We start from the raw sequence: 23,258 nt of genomic DNA on the forward strand, positions 1-23,258 counted from the left end.
TGGGTTGGAAGGAACCTGGAAAATCACCTAGTTCCAAATGCTCCCACCATGGGCAGGGACACCTTCAGGTTGTTCAAAGCCCCATCCAGCCTGGTGTTGGACAGTCCCAGAGATGGGACATCCACAACTTCTCAGGGCAGCCTGTGCCAAGGCATCACAACCATTATAGTTTAGTTAAAGCAATACATTTCTGTCCAATACCTAATCTAAACCAACCTTTCTGCAGCTCAAGGTCATTCTCCCTTGTCCTATCACTACATGTCCTCAGGATAAGTCCTTCCCCAGCCTTCTTGGAGGTCCCCATTAGGTTCTGGATGGTTGTCTAAGTTCTCCCTGTAGCCCTTGTTTCTCCAGCACTAACTCTCTCAGACTGTCCCTGTGGTGGTGTCTTCCTCTGGATCCATTCCAACAGGTCACCACCTTAGCTGAACATCCATGGTGCATTTACATCCCACCCTCCCCTTTTTTTTTCTTGAGGATACTGAAAGATACTTGCAGTTTTGAAAGGCAAACTTCTTTGAGGTACTCTGTGTGCATAGATACAAAATGTGATTTGCATCTCCATTCATAAATCTAGATATTTATGTTGAATGGCTCTTTCTCACCACAAAAGACTAAAGCATTATTAGTTTGGGGGTAAAGTGCATTGCAATGTAATTTTAAGACAAATTTAACTCACTGACATTTTTAAAAAGCTAACATTGATTTGGTTAGAGAATATATGAAATTATAAGTAATTGTTTGTGACTGTGATTTGTGCAGTGAAAAAGAGCTGTGAAATCTAAAAAATTCTTTCCAAGTACCTTGGAAATATCAGGGAGCCACAGAGAGTTATCATTTGTAATGAAGAAGATATATCAAACCAACTTTATTTTTCTTTTTTTTCTCCTTTAAAAATTATTTGTGGATTGAGCAGAAGCTCTTAGTGTCATATTTTTACTTTGGTAAGACTTCTGATGCAGCCTTAGAGGTTATTTTCACAAATAAGCCTGAGAAATCGGGACTAGACAAAACTGCCACAGAGTTGCTGGAAAGACAATTTGGAAGCTGTACTCAGGGGTTATTTGTCAGTGGTTCATAGTCAAAACAGAGGGAAGTTCTGGGCAGGATCCAACAGGCGTCTGCCTTCATTTTGGAGCTCTTCAATACTTTTGCTAATGATCCAGATGATGGAATGCAAAGTGTACTTATTAAATCTGCAGGTGACAACAAGCTTCAAGAAGTTCAAGAACAAGACTGGAATTCAAAATTATGCTGAGACACAGGAGATACGGTTGGAAAAACTACACTGAAATTCATTAGGGACTCATGCAAAAAATAACACTTCACAGGCATAATCAGCTGTAAAAAATCAGAATGGGGACCAGCTGCTTGAGCAGCCGTTACATAGAGAAGTGTTTAGAAGTTATAGTGGGTCATAAGTGAACAATCATCCCCCTCCAACCCCCTCCCACCGTCGTGGCTGTAAAACCAGTAGCATAACCTTCAGTCCCATATGCTGTTATCCCTTCAATTTATTCAGCACTGGGGAGGCAGCTTCTAGAGCAACACATCAGAGAGAGCTATGGACAAAAGCCAAAGGAGAGGAGTGAGAGTGATCACATATCTGAAAAGAGTTACATTATAGGAAAGACTGGAAAAAATCAAACCATTCAGCCAAAAGAGGAAAAGACTGGAAGCATACTGGTAACAGCCTTCATGTAGGCAATGTGCTGTTGAAAACAGGAAAGAAATATCCTTGCAGTACATGATTAGAAATACCAACCTCTATTTTTTTAAAAATTACATGTAGGTTTCAGGACAAAGCTTCACAAAGCAGTGGAATGGGTTTTACAGAGTCATAGGAATATTGGCTTGAAAGGATCTCTGCAGGCCATTTAGTCTAATCTTCAGTTCAGTAATGGACTTTTGCCACCATTAGATTTCCTGGAGGAGATGTGGAGTCTTTATAACATAAGGAGCTTTAGAAGAGAAAGTGCATCATTTTGGCTTCTTAGCCAAGGAATAGCCACCTCCATATTTCAGTATTTTTGCACTGACTGTTGTGTCTACCAGCTGCCCCAGTTAACTGCTTGGAAGGGGAAATGTAAAATTTCCCAAAAAGTGTTAATGCTGAGAACTTACTTTTAAAGGAAACTTCTTTAGGAAGCTGCCACTGTTTTTATTTGGAAATCTTCATAACTTAGGACCTTCAGCAGATAATGGAATCTCCTTACCACATGGCCATTTTGAGGTGTTTGGTAAGATCAGGCATAACTTTCTGGTTTGAGTAAAGTCCAGAACCAGTTTTTTCACTACTGAAAAGCACAAATGTTGTGTGAGCAAAAACAGCTTTAGCAGCGACCAGAATCTACTGCTACAAAACATTATGTTAGACCCCATTCCTGTTAAATCATCTCCATACATGGCATTGTTGGATCAAAAAATCATTCTTATGAAAAGAGATCACACCTGGACGTTTTGGCCAGAATGAAAAAGTGAATATTCTGTGGTTTATCCTGTAAAACTTTTTACATTCAATCGTATTGTTGGAGGAGTAAATTAGGTCTCCAGGGGGTCCTAATCACTAGGCTACAGACTTATGCTGCCACTTGTGCTCTGCTGGCTTTCATGAATCTCAAATTATTTTGCTATCTAGTAGATTACTATCCTCAGGGGGGAGTAAAGAATGAGAAATATGCACAAATTTGAACATTCTGCCTCTCTGTTCTATATCTAGACAGTTAAAGTAGCTTATTCAAAAAATGAGAGAAGTAGGTATGAATCTGTACAGATAAAGTTGAATATCAAACTGCACTCTCCCACCTCATAGGAAACAAATAAAGAAAGGCTCAAGGCAGAGAGCAGAAATGAATGTCATTCCAAACTTTTGCCTTGTGAGACATTCTGTGGAAATCTTTAAATTACCCATTTTTCCAGGAAGGGTCCTGATTAGGCAGAATGACCTGGGTAGAAAATATCACATCCCTACCAGCACAGAAGTTCTCTGTGAAGCTGAAGAGAACCTTAGATCAACTAGAGAAATCTTGGTCAAATGTGTAAATAAAGTTCCTGTGGAATTAAATGCCTCCAAATCTAGACTAAAACTTCTGAAGGTAAAGATCCACTTCACCTTTTGTGGAGAATCAGCACCTCATTGGCTTGGAATCTGAAAATTATTTCATTCAACAATTTGCAGAATTTTTGCTGAGAAGAGACAAAAGGAAACCACTCCCTACTCATCTTCCCCAGACCACCCATGACTTGGCAGACCTACGATACTGCCACAGACACAGCTTTTTGTGTGAGCTCTGCAGGGTTTAGATACTGAGGCCCCAACACACTTCACAGAAATCTTGTTACTGAACAAACCCAGATTAGTGCTATTATTGCTGTATAATTTCCATGTAGTCAATGCAGTGGGCAAGGCTTTACAGAAGCCAGCTAAAATCTCCTGTGATCTGAATGCCTTTCTGAGATGTTGTCATCCTCCTTGCTCTGATGACAGGATGAATCTTGGGCAGAGAAACAGAGAAATTTGGCCTGTTGTGTCCTGGATGTACCTGGTGGGTCCAGCACTCAGCACTCAACACACTTTCAATCACACAGCATTCAAAGTCTCAGGAAGTTTTAAAGATTCTTGAAGTGTTTGCTTTTTTTTTTTTTTTTTTTTTTTGGAATGATTCTTTTCAAACACAAACCTATGTGAAACTACCAGACTAATTTGAAGAGGCAGCTAATTTGTCTGCTAATTGAACCACACATCCTACTATTTTTGTGTATGTACTTGAACCTTGTTCAAAATGAATCAAATAATTTCTATTATCTTCTTCACCTCTAAATTCATTAACTTCTTTATAAGTCATAACTCACAATGTCCTTTTATCAATCTATCTTACAATTAACAAAATTTATTCTGATATGTAGTTCTCATTTTTATATTGTCCAGTGGGTGAATTTATAGTTATTGACACTTGTTTTTAAAAAAAGGATATCTTCCAAATATATAACTGGTTAAAAAAACAGTCCTATGATTACTATTCATTAAGAACAATATTTGCAATTCCTAATCAGTTCAACTTGGTAGGATATTTCTTTAGAATCCAGTGGAAATTCTTCAATAAAAGAAGACTCCAGAGAACTGTACAGGAAGTCCAGCAAATCCAAATTCATCCCACCTTGCCAGCAGAAACATGGTCCCCTCTTACACATTTTACATTCCTAAGATAGACCTCAGGGACTGTAGGCCAAGCATAAAGAGCTGTTACATGTGATAGTACAGGGGATTTGGGATAAATAAATAAATAAATTTAAATCTTTAATGGATTGAATGGCTTGTACACAAGTGTGTGTGGTGATAGGACAAGGGGGAATGGCCTTAAGCTGAAGGAGGATAGATTTACATTAGATATTAAAAACAAAATTCTTTACTGTGGTGGTGGTGAGGCACTGGAGCATATTGCCCAGAGTGGCTGTGGGCTCCCCATGCCTGGAATTGCTCAAGGCCTGGTTGGATGGGGCTCTGAGGAACTGCTCTAGTTGAAGGCGCCCCTGCCGATGTCTGGGGCTGGAACCCCATGATCTTTAAGGTCCAGAAATGGCCTCATTAGGGCCAAGTAGAGGGAAAGGAGCTCCTCCCTTAACCTGCTGGCCACACTCTCCCTAATGCAGTCCAGGATAGTATTGTCCTTCCCATGTCCTATTATTGTCCCTCCTAGTCAGCAGAGCACTGCCAGCTCATGGTCAGCTGTCACCCACCATGGCTCCAAAGTCCTTCTCAGCAGAGCTGCTCTATTGCAGCTCAGCCCCCAAACTGTGCTGGTACCTGGGGTTATTTCTGCTCAGGTGCAGGACACAACACTTACCCATGATCCTTTGATTGAGTATTCCTAATGTTAACATTCAGAATGGATTCTGCAAGAAGGGAGAACTCTCCTGTTGTCCTGTGAAGATCCAGCAGCTACAGGAGTGGGGGTATAGTCTATAAGCCAGACCCTGACTCACTCAGGAAGCATCTAAATGCCAACCCATTCCTTCAGAATTTTCCTACTGAACCATTCTTGGAACACATACTAGTTGATTTTTATGCAATGTGCCTTGATTGACCACTCTAACCTTGAATTCTCACACATGAAGGAGCAAATATTTTTGAAAGGATTTGACACAGAAGATTTAGTTTGTCAGTGAATATAGATAATGTGGTGCAACTGAGTCCTTTAGGAGATCCATGGCTCCATTTGAAATTCAAGTCTAGACAACAGCTACAGCACTGGCACTTTCAAAGTACTCTATTACAGCTTCAGCTGGCATGAAATGGTGTGCACAATGGAGCCAGAGTGATTTACACCTGCAGAAAAGCTGGCTTGCTTTAAAGGTTTGTTTATGAAGGTGGAAAAAAAAAAGGAAAAAACAAAAATCACTTTTCCTTCTGTTTTCCTCCTTCTTTTCCTTTACTTATTTTTTTATGATCTGTCAAAAGCCAAAGAAGAAAAGTGGAAAAAAAAAAAAAGCCAGGGATAGCAAACTATTACTAGAAAACAGCATAAGCAAATCAAAATGGAAAGAAAATGCCAGAAACTACTACTGTGCTTCATTCTTTGGAGAATCAACTTGCAATGGATTAGCACAAATGTGCCTTGATCCATCATCATGTTCTCCAGTTCAGCAAGCACAAACTGATAGTTTGGAATGGAGGTGGCTTGAAGTAAATGCTGTAATTTGTGACTGTGTGACAGCAAATGAAACTCGGCAAGAGGGCCAGGCTATCTGAAGCAAAACAATAATAGCTTGGTGAGCATATTAGGCAACCCCAGAGGAGAGGAGATGAAAGATTCAGGCAAGAAGGAGAATGTATGTATTTTAGACGTTAGGCAACCCTATTCTCAAGGCATTACAAGCAACAAGAACATCTGAAAAGTGCATCTGGGTTGGGCAGAAACATATTCACCTGGTAGGCACATTTCCCATTACTGCCTTAGTGAGAAGAAATAAAAATAAATAAGAAAATAGAAAAGGATTAGCACCCTGGGTAATAGATTCTTTTCAGAAGGCATCTGGCTAGAGGTAAATAGTATTATGAGACCTATCCCTAGTTTTTATTATTTATGTGTTCAGTTTCATCAGATCTAGGATAGGGCATTTATTGGGTACTACATGCCCTGATAATTTATGTTGCATGGTTAAACATCGTGTCTGTATATCTTTTCTCAGTAATCTCTGATAATACCCAAATGGGCTTTTTATTTTAAACATCTGGACAGCCGTATGGTTTGTGAGAATTAAGGTGCTAAGTGAAGAAAACAGCACAACCATAAAACCTTTCAAATAAACAAAGCTTTCTTTGGAACATTAACTTCTTTGCAGAGAAATCTTCTCTGTTCCTAAAAATGCACTTAGTAGTTTATGTCTTAATCTCAAGGTAACGCTTTTCTCTTACAAATAATCTCAAGGCATTTAATGGTACCATTACTGTAGAAAACTATGAGATATTTGCATAAAAAGCACATCACCAAAAGAAATATAGAAAAATAAAAGCTCTTCTTTTCCCCCTAGCTTTTGTCTTTTTTCATGCTAAAAGCAGGAAAATACTGTTCAGCAGGGTGTTTTCTTCTACTCAGTAATAACACTGTCAGCACTGTCATAAAAATAGCTAAATGTGTAATTTAGGGAAATTTGTCTGCATATTAATAATTGAGTTTCTATTTGTTGACACAGAAATCTAATAGAGAAAGATAATGCAGTGTATTCAGTTCTTTGTCTTTATGCACATGCATGTCTATGTCAGTGCATGTCTGCATGTTTATTGCTCAAAACCACGTGTAAAACTATTCTCTCATGTGAAAAATAATAAAATATATGCTGACAATCACTACTTACAAGACATTTTGAGAAATAAAAATCATTGGGTATTACTGTTCTTTCAAAGTACTTTAAAGAGTCGACAACACGCTTCTATTTCAGATTAGAGCAATAATATATATACACATACACATGAGGAAATGTCCTTAAACAAGAAAAGAAATAAAAATATGTAGAACTGGATAATCTGGTAGTTTTCCCTTTTTGCAATGCACATGCCTTCCTGAATGATTCTATTTCTATTATGAACTATTGTTTGATTTTACTGAGGAACTACATTCCATCTTAACTGAATCTTTACTACCATAACCTGTATTTCTTCCTGTCTTGACTTATTCTCATGCATTTAAGTTTATTAAATGCAGTGCAACAGGATGGATAAGTAAAGTTTGCTTGGATAACCATGATTTCAAGACTAGAGCCTGGAAAGAAAAGAGTATGTTTGGTCATGCTTGACCTGTATTACATCATATGTTTTGAGGGGGCTTCTGACTTTCTTAAGGCGCAATTAGAAAATTCCTATCCAGATGTAGAAATCTTTCCTGATTTATCATGCCTTGCAAACTTACTACTCACTGGTTGTGCAGGCATACCTAGGGTGAAAAATCAGATTAGATATACACAAAGGATTTATGCAAAAGTCAATATTTAGAGTTTTGCAGCTCTGTTGCACTTTGCAGATATTCCTAAAATAGGCTGCCTACTTTTTAGTTGAATTTTATTTTGTTTTTAGCAAGAATAACTTTGTACATTTTAAGGCATAATTTTTCTGGAGGATAAACTAGATGGTCTTGGCAAGGCTGCCTTAGTGTGACTCTGAAAGGCAGTGATTTTCACAGAATTGGATCAGTGCTGAGCCGTGGCTTAGAAATGGAAGAAACTGCACAACTGCAAATGATGATTTCCCTTTGAACCATTGAACTTGCCTCCATATATGTGAGTTGCTGAGTAATGCTGATATCTTTGGGGTGATCTCATGCTATTTATTATCATTGCTTTTGTGACTAAACCATTGGAAATCCACTGGAGGGTCACTAAGTTGATCTGGGTCTACAGAGCATTGCATATAAAGTCAGGCTGGGGGAAATGGAATTTCAGCTGGAAATTAATTCCCCCTCAGCCTAGAGAAGAGGAATGTAAAGGTGGCTATAAGGGCTCCCATCATTACACACACACACAAAAAAAAAGCTTTTAAAAAAGACAGATCCAAACTCTTAGAGGTATTAGGGAAGATTAGAGGTAGAAGTCTTCCTTCAAGAAAGGAAGTTCTGACTGGAAATGAGGAAAACATCTTCCCCCAGGAAAATGATGAATGCTGTGTCCCCATCTTGGGAGCTTTTGGAAGATAGTCTGGAAAAGATTGTGTGAAATCAACTTAACTTTGGAGTTAGACTTTCTTTCTGATGGAAGAGTTGTGTTAGAGATCTCCAGAGGTTTCTCCCAAATACCTTTATATTTTTTTAAGTGAAGAACATAAGGCTCCTTTTACAATCAAAGGGAAAAATATGTGTCTAAAGGAATCACTCCTTCAGTGGCTAAAGAAGAACCCAAAATCAGCATTTCTTCTAACTCATGTTGTATGATTAGATGTTCAAATTTTTGACAAGACAAAAAGCCAGCCTTCTAGTCTAGACAAATATTCTTTATAAGGCTTGGAGAAAATATGGGTAAGAACTCAACCCTAGTTAAGAAGGGCATGTTTTGCAACCCTGCTCCTTTTCTGTGCAGGTTTTTTGCTTGGTTGCCGAGCTGCTGAGAGGAGAGGGAAAGGTGTGAGTCAATGGAGAGGAAAACAAAGCAGCCAGACCCACGGTGCCAGCAGCGTGCTGTTCAGACACACAGCCTGTGACCCAATTTGTGCCCTGCTGGTAATGAAGTAAATGCAAAGTAGCATTAGTAGGCAGCCCAAATACAATCCTTCAGGCAAAGGCTCTTTTTTCCCTTAAACTCACACTCCATTTTGCATCTAAAAATGCCAGAGGACTGTTTGTCTGGAGATTAAAACTGTTCTAATGTATAAGGATTGACAAGCAATACATTTATTTGAATTTGAGGTTTTGAGACTGTGTTATTCCAAGTAATCTTTAATGAAAAGGGGAGAAAATGAACTGTCTGGATCACTGATCTTTTTACAGATAATATACATTTCTATGAGAAAGAAAAAGAGGGATGGACTTCAAATTTTAATTCTATTCAGCTTCTCTCAGCAATCCAAATTTCCAGTGAGAAGACAATTCATTCTTTGGAAAAATTGGTGCTGAGAAACTCGGTATAGATGGCAAGGACCAAGTATTTTCTAAGTAGTATAAAGAAGGCAAGAGACTGCCTGTGTGTGTACAGGTTTTCAGGTCCACCCTTTAAGTCCAAAATACAGGTTGAGGTCATAACAGGCAAAAGAAATCTGGATGCATTTTCCTGTATTTCTGTCATGCATTAGAGCTGTGTGCTGCCCTCCATATGTGGTTATAAAAAATGGGCTGAGCACAATGCCTCTTTCCATTCAACCAGCCCCCCAGTAAACAAAATCATTGACTTTTCTGAGGTTTGTTTGATCCACAGCCTGAGGTGGAGTATGATGGAAAGCCCTGGATTGTTTCTCTGGAAAGCTAAGAGAAAAATTGTCCTGCTGCTCACTATGTCTTGGCTGTGGTCTGGAAAGTCTGTCAGTCCTTGACTATTTCACGGGAAAAGACTGGAAAAGTATGGGCCTATACAGCCAGCTTTTCCACCCAGAAAATGGAGACAAAATGTTAATGAGGATGGCTGTGCTGGACTTCTTCTTGTCTGTTTGTTTGGGATTTTTTTGTTTGTTTTGGTTTGGTTTTTGCACTTTTTTCCCTACTTGCTGTTGCAAATGAAAATGTAAATACAATCTGGATCAAGGATGAAAATCTGCTGTTCAGTTTCAGGGGAGCCTATTTTGTTTAGCTTTGGTTTGGGATTTTGGGTTTTTTTGTTGATTTGTTGGGTTTTTCCCTCACCTGAAAGGATATTTTAAAAAGGGTTCAGTGTGCAAGTTGTCATTTTTGTTGATGTTTAACACAGAACTGCCTCTATTTATCGAAGTAATGTCTTCCATAGCACAAATCGAATTTGACAGAAGGACAGACCCTTTCCTTTTTGGGTCTTATTTTGGATTTTATTTATAGTAGCATGGTACCAGCATTTTTATACAAAGAGCATCTCATCTCAAAACCAAAAAAACCTGTTGTTGAGTAAGAATAGGAGAGAAGGAACTGGCTCAGAGTTATTTCTGCTCCACCTCAAGTGTCTTCACAGCAGATGAGGCAGCTACAACCTTACAGCCATTTTTATTAAAAAGGAGAAAAGGAGAAATATTCATTTTCCTCTCCTGTTTGGTCTTGTATCCTAATAAATTAGCTGGTTTTTATTTTGAATGGCCATTTCTCACTGTTGTTTATACCTGGTACATTGATGGCTCCAGGGAGTATTTTGATAATGAGATAAGCAAGCTGTAGGTTTTCACTTTCTCTCTGGTGTGGGTCTTTTGGGTCACATACACTCTGGAGATTCCTGTCAGTGCCTGCAGAATAAATTCTGACTGTTTTTTAATGTCTTTTGAACAATGCTTTAATAGGAAACATTATGAATTTGGTAATTTTGCTCTCTGTGTGGTCACCTTTCATGTGCAAAGCAGACTCTTCTTCCAGAAGAAGTGGATATGTGCAGATAAGGGGTGTGAGGACAGAAGGTGTTTATCAGACTGAAAGTTTCAAAGTCTCAAATATTTTGGCTGTATATATAACTGGCTGGCTTTTCCCATTCCAATATGCTGTAGAAAGTGAGTTAGTCCCTTTAAGAAAAGGTCTATAAAAGGGGAAAAAACTATTTGTCACAGGCTATTTTGAATTCTTCTGTAGGAAGTTCTCTACAGAGAGCTGCCCTGGTGTCCTTGTCCCAGAGCTCCTTCTCCAGCTCCTGTGCTGTTGCTGCCTCTTGTGTGCCACTCTCTGTCCCAGATGTGCATTAAATGGATGAGTGCAGTGATTCCTTCAGGGTCAGAGTTGACAACTGCCACAGGAATCCTCAGGAATAAAAAAATAGAAATACAAATAAAATAAAAAAGCCTATCTATGGGGAGGATATTTTAATTTGTGATACTTAAAGAAAGGACAAAATCACCACTCTTTTCAGGGAACATTTTCATTCAGCTCCTTCACATGACACAGAGCACCATGCTTTGTCTGATCTGCTGCACACCATGAGTGGCATGGCTAACAAGAAGTGACTGGGCTACAGAAAACCGAGGGGATGCAGCCAGAGTGGTTGTGCTGATGGCTAGAAAAAGGCTCCTGGGACTATCAGGCAGTTAAGCTGCAGATGGGCCATTTGCTATGCTGTGGTCCTTGACATTCTTTGCACTGCACAAAGACAGGGGGTGGGGTGGGGACAGCACTATTTGCCTTTCCACTGAGGGGTTTTTTTCCCTGCACAAAAGCTTTTGATTTAGGCTGGGTCTTTGTTTTGGCTCAAATTATTTTCCAAATAACACCATGACTCAGGAAACAATGAATGGTAGGAATAATGTGCACCTCCAGAATGTTGTGCAGGAGAACACATTATTTTGCATCTACCACATTAGCTGTACAGTGGGCTTTGTTTTCCACCACATCATTCATGGTACAAGTTAATTACACACTTTCAATGTGCAGCTTTCTTTCTTACCACACAAGATAATACAATTCTGAACTCATTTAAGCAAAGCAAATGCTTTTCTTCCTATTATGTATTGTGCCAAGCAGTAAATAATAGTAATTAATAAAAAGCAGAACAGAGTTCAGCAAAGTCACTTCTTTCTTTTATTCATTAAGAAAACCAAAATTTCATTAAGGGCAGCGGCAATGTTATTCTGCTGTTCCCAAAATGTGATATTGGTCAAGGCAATTGTTTCTCAAAAAAGGCTGACAATAACAATGAAGATTTAATCTGCTTTCCTCAGCATATCCCAGATTTAACTTTTCTATGGCATAATGGGTGAACTGCAAACACATCTCTTGTGAAACAAGACAGCTGGTTCCAGAAGCTTATCCTGTGCATGGTTGTGCCAGCAGAGCTCTGATCTTCTCTCAATTAGTCTGATAAACCAGACTGTTGTCGTCTTCAAAGCTTTTCCCTTTTACCTCAGCACTTACTCAAATTTCTTCATCAGTTGCCAGCTTCACATGCTGATGTCTTTTCCCTACATAATTATCAGCATTTATCTACATCTGCATTTGTATACATCCATATATCCCTAAGATATATGTAGAGATTACACATATCTTAGCACCTGGGCATTCCCAAATTGGGGTTTTCCTCTCTTCTGGAACACAAAAATGACAATGGGGTTGTTAACATTGAAAGGAATACAACTATTCAATTTTTTCTGTATTTCAGTTCTCTACACTGAAGTCTTTCTTGGCCAGCCATGTCTGCTTCCTGTCAGCAGCCTGCACCACCATGTGCACCAGTGTGGGCAGGTGTCACTGCCCATGGCAGGGGGCTTGGAGCTAGTTAATCTTTAAGATCCCTTCCAACCCAAATAATTCCATGATTCTACAATTCAGTTACTAAGGAGAATACATTTATTTTGCTTGCCTGTTTAAGAAGGCTGTAGGTAGTAGCTGAGGTACCTGAAGAGGGTGGTAACCACCAAATGTCTCCTCAGTCAGAGGAGGCTGCAATTCCAAAATCTCATTAACAACTATATGTTCCTAAGGCTTAGGACTCAAGAGGAACCAAGGAAAAGAGGAGGCAGGGAGAGGAAGCCATGTGTGCAGAAACTTGTCACACAGTCATGCTAGAGAAGAAAAAGGGGTTTTAGGGCACGTTTTGCAACCCTGCTCCTTTTTTGTGCAGGTTTTTTGCTTGGTTGCCCAATAAAAAGGGATTTTTTTCCTCTACCTTGCTATATAATTGCCTTTCAACTAGATATACCTGTCAGAGACCTGTTGGATGCTGTTGTAATGAGTCCCTCCATGAGAGGCTATTCCATTACCAATGCCAACTAATTTGTAGCTATATTACTTCAACATATGAAATACAGAAGACGGGTCATACAATAATTCTAAAATTAGGAAAAAAAGCCAAAACATTTGGTAATAAGTTATCTCAGTGTTGGCCTTTCCTACCAATTTGTGCTGGTTCCCATTAATTGCATAGTCATTAGTATTAATGTATTACCCTTTGGGATTAGTTTATAAATAAGTGTTTTGTAGTCTAGGAGATGAATTGGTTCATCATTTATTTTTAGTCACAAAAGCTGAAAGTGCCTTTTATACAAAAAAAAAATTACTCCAGCTTGTCTGGATTTAAATGGTCAAGCTAGGCTTTAAAATGAGAAACATTTAGATGAATGACCAGAAATTTTCCCTCTGACTAAAGCTTTTCTATTTTATTTTTCTCTAACCTCCACTTAGGAAATTACACAGGTTAATGAGTAGCTGGAATCTGTGTCTTCATTCTTAAGGGAAAATCTTAGGAAGAGAGGGAAGTATGGGGGTTTTTTTAACCTATTGATGTCCTTAACTTTTGGTTTTGTAACCTTCATGTTGAATCTAATCCCCACATCCTGCAACAGTCAAAGACTTTATCATATCTAACAGAATAAAATAATAGGTGTATTAGACATTGATATGCATCTTTCAAATGCAAGAACATCTTGAATTAAGTGCTATTGATCTAGGTAAAGTAGTTCAAGTCTGTATTATATAAATGAGTTGCAGGACATGAATTGAGACTGGGTAGGAGAGCTGTGTATTATGTACTAGACACCTCTGAAAAGAATGGTTCTGACCATTTCAGAGAGATGAGAACTAGAAATTAATTCTGGAATGGAAATGGGGAGAACAGAATTATCTTGGGCTTCTCTTTAATTAAATATCAGCGAAAATGTTGACAAAAATCTCATATGCATAAATTTTATTTTGCATGGCTTAGCTGACTTCTCATGCTACCTAGAATAGAGTGCATCTGCTTGAAGTTTGCAGAAAGAATTTACCTCAAACTTTTTGACTCTTCCATGACAAATATTCTGTCTCCCTGAAAAGGTGGTTATAAAGCAGAGTACTCTGTTAGAAAGAAAGCAGAATGGAAATCCTAGATTTAGAGATTTAAGACACCACCTTTAGGTCTGAATGAGTTGATATCCCCTCTGTTTTCTAAGAAAGCACAGCAGAATTTTTTTTTTTTTGGCCCAAGAAATGATGTCAGAGGACATAGATTTCCAATATTCCTACAGTACAATTCTGAAAAACGAGCAGCAGTCTGCACTGTTCTGTTGAGAGGAAATTTTAAACAACCAAGCTCAAGTGCTGGCATGCAAATTTAGCATCTTGATAGCAGAGAAAGGCTTCTTCTCTTGGTGGTGATATTGTCTGCTCTCACGGGCAGAATACTGGATCCCTGTTCTAAGTGTTCTTGGTTTTAAGCCACCTGTTGTATTGTTTACTGCTCGTGTTATGCTGACATGGAAGCATGTTTTTCTTCAAGAAAATTATTCTCATGTAAGAATTGCAATGACCATTGTGACTTCACTGAGCTCTGAAGGATATTTATTTTGCTTAGTTTATGCTTTTCTCTTTCTATCACCTTGTGCCATTTAAGTGACAGAGGCAAAGTGCCTTGATACAAGACCAGTTTGATTTCTCCACACAGACACACAACATCCTTCCCAATTTTGCACTTAGCACTTCATACATTGTTTTCCATTATTGAAATTCAATTCTTTCTTTTTTTTTCCCCTCTCTGTTTTTGAACTTTGTACAGTTAACTGTGATCATAATTGTAATACTTTCCTACTGGTTTGCAATTTGTAAACAAAAAAAAATCCAGCAGAAAATGGATACAAGCTGTATGGAGAAGCATTTATACCTGCTGAACAATTTCCCTAAGTAGAAAATTGATTTCTGCTGTACATGTGCCAGGAAAACATGAACAAAAGTATTAATATTCATATTTCAGTAAGCAGGGAGTGTAGAGAATTGAAGAGGCACTTAAAAAGAAAATGCTGTAACTGTAAACTCACACTTGAAAATATTTGGCCTTATCTTGATTTGATTGACTTTACATCTATGCAGACAAGATATCTTGAATAAGTGCTCACTGAAGTGTCTTGAATAAATACTTTCAAAACCAGAAGGGACTCTGTATCTATCAACAAGCAATTTCACCTTCCAAACCATTTGTAGTTCAATCACATGTAGGTTTTAGAAGATTACAGAACACAAGTGACCTTCTCAACAGAGATTGTGAGTGGTCTATTTGGTTTGCTCTCAAGTGATTTGGTAGAATGAATACTACTCATATTAGTCTATTGAAAGGTTGTGCCTGGAAGGAGGATACAGTTGTGCTGAGGTCTCTACTCTGCCTGCTGCAGAAACTGCTGGAAGGAAGGAGAAGATTTTCCCTTGTAGCAGTTGGAGTATTGCTGTGTAGAGAAGGAATTAAACAGGCCTTGAGTAGGTCTGCAACACAATTGCAGAAAATTAATGGGCTGTGGTAGGAAGAGCCTCCACAGCAAGGGACTTGAGGAAGAAGAATCCCTTGTGAGCAGTTTTGAACTTGTGCATCACTGAAGATTATTGGTTGGGAAGAAGGAAGATGGAGAAAAACACTTTGTGCTTCACAATAAAAGATAACTTTACTCTGTCTTTTATTTAGTCTCAGAATGAAGCATTGTCATGTTCTAATTTGCCTTGTACTTACTTGTGCAGTGAGAATTGCCCAAATGTGATGTATTAAAATGTATTTTGTTTAAAGAATCCCCCTTGCCAAGCACTCAAGTTCTTCTTAATGCCACAACTTCATCCTCATTACCACTGTGGTGACACTCATCATATTTAGATTTGTATCCTCATAACAGAAATGTTCACAAGTCTTTCCAGTATAGACCTCTATACTGTAGCCACCTAAATTGTTTGGATTTCTGAGTGAATTCCATCACTATTATCTATACATTTTGCCTTGAGCAGTTTGCTGTCCAAGAAACATTAGGAAGGATCTGTCTGTGCTTGACCAACACCTTCCACTTCCATAGGAATTCATCCAGCTTCATGTTCCATAAAATCATAGAACAGCTTGGATTAGAAGGGACCTTAAAGGTCAACTAGTTCCACCCCTCTGTCATGGACAGGGACACCTTTCACTGGACCGGGTTCCTTAGAGCCCCATCCAGACATCCAGCCTGGTCTTGAACAATTCCCAGGGATGGTGCACCCAAACCTTCTCTGGGCAACTTTTTCCTACCTATTTGCCTCCAGCAGCACTGTGCAACTGTGAGCTCAGACATGCAAGAGAATTAAAGCAAGCATGACATGAAAAGAGATTTAAATGTCTAATTGGCATTTTCAGAATGATAGGTGATTTCTAAGGATATGCTAAGAACATTTGTCCCTAGGGGAAAAGCAGAAAGCTTTTAAAAAACTTCATCTGGTTTAGCTGATTCCTTTCTCTCTGTGCTGTGAATTAGATAGATTGCCATCTGTACTTACAGCAGAATAGTGTTCCAGCTTCACTCAGCAGATGCCCCAAAGACTTCCTAATTTAACTGAAAAATCTCACTGCTTTCAGGCAGTGTGTTACTTACCTTTGTAGAGAAGTCACATCACCTCTGACAGAGTTTTCTGAGTACCACTGTTCATAAGGTTAGGAAGCTCTGTCCTCAAGAGCAAGCAGGCTTTACTAACACCTTATACCCTGTACTAAAATTTGCACAGATTTCACATGCAAATTCTGTCTAAATGGTTTTTTCTCCATATGAAAGAGCATGGGGAGATTGTAGGGCTTATTTTCCAATTTTACCTGTATATTCACTAATGGAAGAAATAGATGTCATTTGGAGTAATACAATAAACTTTTTCCCAGATGAATCTAAATAAAATGGAAGAATGGGTGAACTGTGGCTCACAAAGCATACCAATGGCTAGCAACTTTCCACTCAAAATCAAAAATTTTAATCCAAGTCCAACAACCGCTCAGGAAAGATAGACAGGAACCACAGCATTCCAGAAATAGAGAGATTTCTTCAATCGAGAAAGCAACTGTGCAGAAAGATCCTTCCCTTAGGGAAATTTCCAATATGGGTGAAGATATAGGTGGTCTCGAGAAGCAGAGTCAAATGAAAATGCACAGCAGATTCTGAGAAAGAATTTGGAGGTGGAGTCATGGGTTGATAATAAGTGCTGCAGTGCAATAATCAGTTTTGGGGCTTGGATTTTGTTGGTGGCCATTGAGGTGATGTTTTTTAGGAGTTTATTTTGAGGACAAGTTGGAATACATAGAAATGTGCAGTCAGAAACTCCACAGTTCAATATTTCAGACTGTGGTTCAGCCAGAGTATCACTGAAGCACCTTTGAAATTTCAGCCATTCTCCTGAGAGGCTAGAAATATATTTCAAACTGAATCTGCTAAAATTAAGATGAGATTGCTTGCATACCTCTTTCCTTTAATCTATATATCTCCCAGCACTTCAGATCACTTGCTGACTTGTTTTTCTTCCTTCCACTTTTTTTCTTTTCCCAGGAACTTGTGCTCACCAGTTTGAATACACATATGTTCTCTTGTTTATTACTCCAGACACATCCTTCATTTGTTAATAGATTCATATGCTTGTGCTCCTGATGGGTTTTGTTTGCTCTTGATTCAGTCACTGAAATCTGTGTGTAGCAAGGAATTTGAAAAGAGCATGCAGCTGTTTGCCAGATAAACTGACACATCATAATTTTGTACTTTAGCATCCTCCTTTGTTTTAATAAGTATGGATGTCATGGATTTATAAACAAGTACTTTGAGGCTTTGAGGTTCATTTCACTATTGACTTTCTCTTATCTTTTATTTTCTCCTTATTTTTTTGTAGATGTATTTGTGGACTTTGGAGCAATCTAATGCTGCAGCAGTCATATCACTTTCAATTTGCACAGGATTTTTTTACTGTCAGACTCCTTTAATGGAATGGTAATGGTTCTTCTTTATACCAAGGCTGAAATGTGCTAGAAGCTTTACAAGCAAATAAACAAAATCTGGCCTTGGCTGTTCAACTGGACTCAGTCCCACACATAATCACTCTTACTGAGCACATAATAATAACCCATGATTGCACTGTCTTGTTGGAGGGTTTAGATGACGGCAGACTGAATCCTGATTTGGTTACTCAGCTCACTTTGGTGGTAGTGTAACAATGAGCAGAATTCTGCTCTTGGACCTAGGAGCTTAGGAATATGCCAAACCCCTGGATTTTTCAGTAATTCCTATGGATTTATTTATCCAAACAGTAAATGCAGTTTGCAAATTGATTTTTACACCTGCATGGCAAATGCTTTATAAATAAGAAAATAGTCAAAATGTGAGCAGATGCTGAAAAATGAGGTTACAAACCTGTATTTGGAAGGATCCAAATGCTCCCCAGAAATAACTTCTGTGTACCAAAGGTTAGGTGAAAAAGGACCTTTTACAAAACAACCTTCACACTGCGCATCAGCATGAAGCAAAGGGACATGCCCTGTATGAAATTGTAGGGACATCAGCACTGCTTGGCCTTTGTGACCACAACTGTGTTCCTCCATGTGGTGATCCCAGGACTATCAGTAAGGACTGGGTCATCTCCTTGGTCTCACTCCTTTTTACAATGCCCGTCACTTTGTAAATAATATTTTACCACAGGAGGTTTAGCTAAGATATTAGGAATATTCTTTTTTTAATTTCTTTTTTTAATGGAAAGGGCTTAAAATCTGGCCAGGGAAGTAGTGGAGTCATCATCCCTGTAAGTGTTCAAAAAAAATTTAGATGAGGCATTTGAGGACGTGGTTTAATGGTGAACATCATCCTGGTGCTGGGTTGATGGTTGGACTAAGTGATCTTTAAAGGCCTTTCCAGCCTTAACAATTCCATGATTCTATGACCTCACATACATTTGTTTCTGTGGGATTCTTTAGGTAGGACAAAATGTCAGTGTATAGGAGGTCTTAATTTAGCAGTCCAAAGACCTACTGATTTCTTGAGCAGGATAATCTTCTTAATCTTCTGGCATACTATCATGAGACTCAAGAGGATGCAGATTTGAGCAAAAATCCCTGGACATGCATCATTTACATGTTTAAGCTTACAATCTGTAGAAACTTGCTCCAATGCATTGTTATTTCTACTGAAGTTGCCAACACATACAATTAAAAACAATAAGAAGGAACCCTGACAGGTTTTCATTGATTTTTGTTTTCTGGGGTTTATTTTTTTTTAAGATTTGTCCAAAGATGAAATCAAAACAAAATCATGTTTCACAACAAAATCAACAAAAGGGTTCTTCTTGAAAGAATCTATCTGCTGCTCCATTTCTTGCTGTACCCACATCCTCAAATGGCAAGCAGAAGAGGTGGTAATTTTCTTTTTCAAGTTCCTTTCATGAAATATTTCAGCACAAATTTGGGAATGAATATTACCTACTAGTGTGTTAATCCCTTCATTTCCTCACCAGCACAAACAGAATAACTAATTACTGCCACAGTATGGTAACAAAGCTATGTATGCCTCATACCAAGTAGTTGTTTAAATATCTCCAAGCAGTAAGAGCTCTCTCCAGAACTATCACCAAATTGTGGTCTCACTGTGAAAACTGAGCACGTGATTTTCTGTAATTTTATTGGTTCATCTGTCTTGACCGCGATTGAATATTTGTACCAAACTGTCCCCAGTCATCCATTTAATATTCTGTCTCTAGATGTTTACAGGCTCCATTCCTCCTCAGTGGATAATAAGGCATCTTTTCTTTGTGTTCAGAAAGTAAAAACGAAGGTGGAGCTCTGAGGGTACTGTATCTCTGCTCATTGGAAAGGAGTATATGATTGTTATTAATTTGAAGGCTCAAGGATGGTGTCTGAGGTGGCTGCTTAACTTTTCAAGGATTCAAAATTCAAAATTTAAGAAGAATGCATAAATACAATTTCAGACTGGTTTAGATTAAATCAATGCCTTAGAAATGCTGGGGCTTCAACTGCATTTATAATTGATGGAAAGATTTGGAAACCTCCACTGCATAACTCAGAGGACACAATTTAGGAAATCCACACATATATCCAGGGCTGACAAGGTTGAGACAACTGATCAAGTGCCTGAAGAATAAACACATACCATCACCTGTGGATCTTGTTATGAGACTTGATTGCTGTAATTTAGTTGTCTTTTGGTCTGATGTTCTTGATCCATTGAGGCAGGGGAAGAAACACAAAGTCTGGTGGGTTAAAATATGCTCAGGCTCAGTGGTAATGCCCAGGGGGGAGCTTTCAGTTCTCTGGTGGAAAGCCTCAGAAATTAGTCTGGGGCACTTTGGGGGTCTTTGTTGGCTTTTGACACATTCTAAGATATGCCAGCTCATTCTTCACGGATGTGGGTGAAGAACATCTAAAGATCATTCATGTATCTGAGGAGTTGTCCACCCAGGCTGGGCATATCCATGCCATGATTCCAAAGTCTGATTGAGAATTATGTTGGGCAATGGTTATTCCCACTGGGACCACAAAAAAGGTATAAATCTAAGATGGAAACTCCCCAGTCATTGCACTACAACTGTCTGAACTTCCCAGGCAGAATGTGTGCATGTTGCATACAATGGCTCCACACAGAACCAAAACCTTGGTCCTAATGCTGCCTATTTCCTTTGTACAATTTTATACCATTAGTTCAGTTTCCTGTGTTCCTCCCAGATTTCTGCCCTGTTCCATAAATGCCTATAATTCAGGAATATCCATAAATAATTAATTCTGAAAAACAGTGAAGAGTTTATGAAAGGAACTTAGTCCCTGTGAATTACTTTGTTAAAGGATTTAATGAGATTTTTGGGTTTTAAGTCCACCATATTAAGAATAACAGCAAATATTTAGCTTTAAACATGCAGTCTCCTGAATTAAGGTTCTCTCTATCTGTTACTAAGATGACATTTAAAGTGGCCATGGGTGTTTGAAAGCTGAACCACCAGATCAATATCAATTACTTACTGTAATTGAAGAAGAGTGGGAATTTCTGAGGTGGCCACAGGTTTTCTGTGTCTGTCTTTGCATGCCATGTACACAACTGCCTGTACAAAATTAAGTTTGAATCAGCTCCACAACTTACTCTAAACCTGAATTTTTATCACCACAGTTAAGGAACATTGAAGTATCTTGTTTCTGGAAGTTTCCAGAGCACAGATGATATCTACTTGCTTGTTTTAAAAGCCAGTAGAAATATTCATATCTTCTGGAGCAGTCCATTACACAAAGATCCTCCATGCTTGTTTTAGAGAAAATGAGAAAGGAATTGTGGTATTGTTCTGGGTGTTTTCACTGTATTTTTCTTAGCCACAAAACAAACAAACAAATAAATAAATATATTAAAGACAGAAAGTGTAGTGATGAGACACTACTACAAAATTAGCTTTTTTACCCCCAGTGTATAGGCTCTGTACAAGACCCCTTCATTTCAACCTTCTCATCTTCCTGAAAGGAATTTGTAGTGAAAAGCAATTACAGTGAGTATTTCCATATTCCCAGTGCCCCTAAATGTACCTATATTAATTTTCTGGACTTATCTTAGTAATATATTGTGTGTTCTCATATATTTTCTTATGTCTATACTTGTGTGCCAGTGATTGTGCGTTTGTGCTTGAAAATTTCCCAGATGGGAACAAGTTTGGCCACCAGGATGATTACCACTGACAGCAATTGGGAAAGCATTGTAAAGACTTTTAGTCTTCCCACCTTTAGGGCTGCAATGACTGCTCCCTCTGGAATGAGACCGGGAATACTAACGTTTCCATCCTGACTATCACAGAGCCACTCAGGAAATCAAAACATATCATTTAAACCAACCTCACAGTTCTGAGGATGCTGCTGTCTCAAGGTGTCCCTGAAGAGGGTCCATTACTGCAGCAGCTGCTGCAGAAAGAGATTTCACACAGTGGATTCAGATTGAGTTAAATTTAAGAATCCTCTAAAGATTTGCCAAAAGATCTTGATTGAATCTGATGGAGGGAGAATTATATGTAAATGTCTAAATTTTGACTCTCATCAGGAGGACCATAGAGTTAAATGTGGGATCAGGAAAGGAAAAAAATCACTTATGATTGATAAATGAGCATGAAGGTAGTGAAAATTTCACCAATTTCATTCTAACATTTTGCTTCCAATCTGTGGTTTACACGGACAGTTTCAGTGCACTACCAAAGTACCCAGATTTATATGGCTCTGATGTAAAGGGTGTGTGTGCCTTCAGTCTCATCTCAGCAATAATTTTGGGAGTAATGGCTGAAGGCATCTAACTTGACTGAAAATGTCTGTGGTCTTGCAGGGAGCTGGGGATAAAACACAAAAATTTCTAAATGCCCATATGGAAAGAAAAAGCTTGGTCAGAGTTCATAGCTCCTGGGGCACAAGAAGCACAAGTGTGTAGAAGGAGCAATATTTTAGATTATATTGTATGAGGCAGCATTGTTTTTTCATGAGCAAGGCTATTGAGTAGAAAGGCTGAGAAAAAAAAAAACAAGGGAAAGGTGTGACCTTTCCTATAACCCACTCACCTCATCACCATTTACAAAACATGCCAAAGAAGGGTTCTTTAAGCCCTATAACAAATCTAGAAATGTGAAAAATCAATGTTACCCCTGGAATAATACCAACAAAGATTTGCTTAGAGTAGGAAACTCTCCCAGGGGTCAGTCACTTCAGTACACCATGCCTCTTCTCTCTTCTTGGGGCTTTTTTTCCCTTCAAAAGAATCATAGAAACATTTGGGTGTGAAAAGATCTCTAAGGTCATCAAGTCCAAGCTTCAATCCAGCACTAAACCCCGTCCCCAAGGGCCCCAACCACACAGCTTTTGAGCACCTCCAGGAATGGTGACTCCACCACTTCCCTGGGCAGCCTGCTCCAATGCTTGACAACCCTTTTGAGAAACAGGGATCACAAAGACATTTACTTTCCTAAAAGATTCACAAAATTAACAATCTGAGCAAAGAAGGCAGTTCAAATGCTCATAACTTTGTTCCTAGAAACTTTCATGTGCTAATCAAACACAGCATCCTGAATGTACTATCAAACTCTTCATTAAGGGGTTGACATACATGAGAAGAAACTGTTTATTTGTAAGTGGTTGGTCAGCTGAGAAACACAAATCCAAAACAGCTACGTTAACTCTGCAACTCTCAAACTACTGGAGTTTGCTTGATTCTGTATGGCAAAGAAGCATTACTAGAGCATGCTATTTCTTCATTTATGAATTTTTTTTTCTGGTAAATATAGTAAAAAAAGAGAAAAGAAAGGAAAAAATATAAAGGAAATGAAAAATGTTTTTAAAATGTAAGGCAATAGAATATCTCTTTCTTTGTGAAAAAAGCTGATAACCTATGGCCATCTATTTCTGATAATTTTCCTGTTGGTGCTTAACTATAGTGCTATTAA

The sequence above is a fragment of the Serinus canaria genome, chromosome 2 (assembly GCF_022539315.1).
Source record: "Serinus canaria isolate serCan28SL12 chromosome 2, serCan2020, whole genome shotgun sequence".
Classification (NCBI taxonomy): Eukaryota; Metazoa; Chordata; class Aves; order Passeriformes; family Fringillidae; genus Serinus; species Serinus canaria.